Here is a 2,110-nt window from a genome sequence, read left to right on the forward strand (position 1 = left end):
CATGTCTAACTCTTGCAATGTTCACTTGTGATCTAGCAGTTCGTTTTATTATAATGTAGTGCAATGAGGTAAAATTCATATTGAAAAGAGCCCTATAACATGGAGGAATTATTGATGGAAACCACACCTGCCACAGAACTTTATTTGCATTTGAATTTTGCGCCTTACCAATCAATATAATAGGTAGGCCCCTACTTGGGAAGTGAAACCGTGTGCAGCTACAAAAATGGGTGGTTGTATTCAAATGAGTATAACTTAAGTTTGCTGTGAGCAATTGCAACAATTCTTTTTTATTTAGAAGTTAAGAATTTGCTCTTTCCAGTGGTATTTTCATTTTTAGCAGATTCCTTACAGATCTCGAGTTACAGCCCCTCAAACATGAGTTTACTTCTTTTTGACTCAGCCTGTATTCTGATACAAGCACTCCAAGCAGGTTGCTCTCATCACCTGTGTATGTCTGCAATCATAGATTGAATACAATACCGCTTTTTTCAAAGATACTTATCGTACAGGTGCGAGTGATCAGAATGATATGGTTCAATGCATAGATACCGCGTGTAGTGAATCCGATTATTATGTCACTTCAACAGCGAATAGACCATGTAGAAGCTGTGTGTTTTGCCGAAGGGAACAGTAGAGCCTATTGTGTTGTAAACTTTAATCATTCTTTTGTCTACTTGTGTTTTCGCGGAAGGTGTAAAACGGGTGATGGAATGCAGTTTAAAATTTCCGCCAAGGCCGAATCATTTCACATTTTGGGTGCATTGTAGCCGACGGGTACCCAACTAAAGGCTGCTAGTCAGGTGTAGGAATGCGTGGATTTGGATTCGTCTATATAGACTAGACTTTATCGATTGATTTTGCTGGAGTAATTTCCTGTTAACCAGGTTTAAGTACTGCAAAGGTCGAATCATGTTTGCTGTGCAACATAACTGCACTATGAACAAAATCTTGAATAGAACCGTATGTGATGCGACCGACGATTTACCTCCCTGTCTGGAATTGCACCAATGGTTATTAAATATTAAATTGTACTATATTCAGAGTCTTTAAGAAGATTGCTTTCTCTAAATTCAATATACAATTCCTACAACATGTTTTTGTTGTTGTTACCTCGCACCATTATTGTAAATGTACGCAAGTGTACGTTCATTAAATTATAAGCATTCCACATTTCTATAAAAACGAAGAGTGTATGTACTGCGATTGAAAATTGATTTTTTTATTATGGGTGTTCGAAATGTCATTAATTTTGTACAATTAAATTATATTATTTTGTAGTAATTTTATTAACTAAACTTAGTTTCACATTACAGGCTAAATTCCATGTATGGGCTTCAGGTACTGCAGCATAACAGTGATAAGTTAAGAACATCTCTGCATTTCAAATATTGTATTCCTATGGATACAACATTTGCACAATATCACTTTCTGTAAAAAAGTATAATGGACTCATTACTATTCTAAAGTAATGGTTATGAAATTCTTATATAGTGTGATGACCAATAATGAAATACCAAAATACTGACAAGATCAAAATAACTACACAATTCTTCAGAGAAGCTTATAATGACTTAAACTCACTTTTTAAAATCATCTATACAGGTCTTTTCTTTTATCCAACTACCACTATTAATAAAATCACATACAGTCGTTATCAGTTATTCTGATTGTCTTTAATGAGCCCGGTTAGCTCAGTCGGTAGAGCATCAGACTTTTAATCTGAGGGCCAAGGGTTCGAGTCCCTTACCGGGCGTAAGTTTTTTTTTTGTCATTTATTAAAAGCTTTCGGCATTTCCATCAAAACGAAGAGCGCAATGGGTTTTTGTATAATGTGTGTTTGAAATTTCATTAATTCTGTTAGGGATCAAATCAAAACTCGACCGCCGGTTGCCCGCCGGTTCCGGGCGGTTCCGTCCGGTTCTAAATTATACACAGTAATGAGGTCAGTCGTCACACTCTGGCTCATATGGCCGGTTGGTATCATCGAGTGAATGAGTGGAGTGATTTCAAGTGGTTTCTTTTCAAATTTAGTACAATAGGAATAATCGATTTTCCTTCTCGGAGTTCTTCTCAATCAATATAGCTACTTTTAGCATTTTATTTTGAT

At 36.1% G+C, this 2,110-nt stretch overlaps 1 non-coding gene across 1 annotated transcript; it reads left to right on the plus strand.

Moving 5' to 3' along the window:
* Positions 1 to 1,683: 1,683 nt before the first annotated feature.
* Positions 1,684 to 1,756, plus strand: Trnak-uuu (transfer RNA lysine (anticodon UUU)). Its single transcript has one exon. It is a non-coding gene; the product is annotated as a tRNA-Lys (tRNA).
* The last annotated feature ends 354 nt before the right edge of the window (positions 1,757 to 2,110 follow it).

The sequence above is a fragment of the Amphiura filiformis genome, chromosome 4 (genome assembly GCF_039555335.1).
Source record: "Amphiura filiformis chromosome 4, Afil_fr2py, whole genome shotgun sequence".
Classification (NCBI taxonomy): Eukaryota; Metazoa; Echinodermata; class Ophiuroidea; order Amphilepidida; family Amphiuridae; genus Amphiura; species Amphiura filiformis.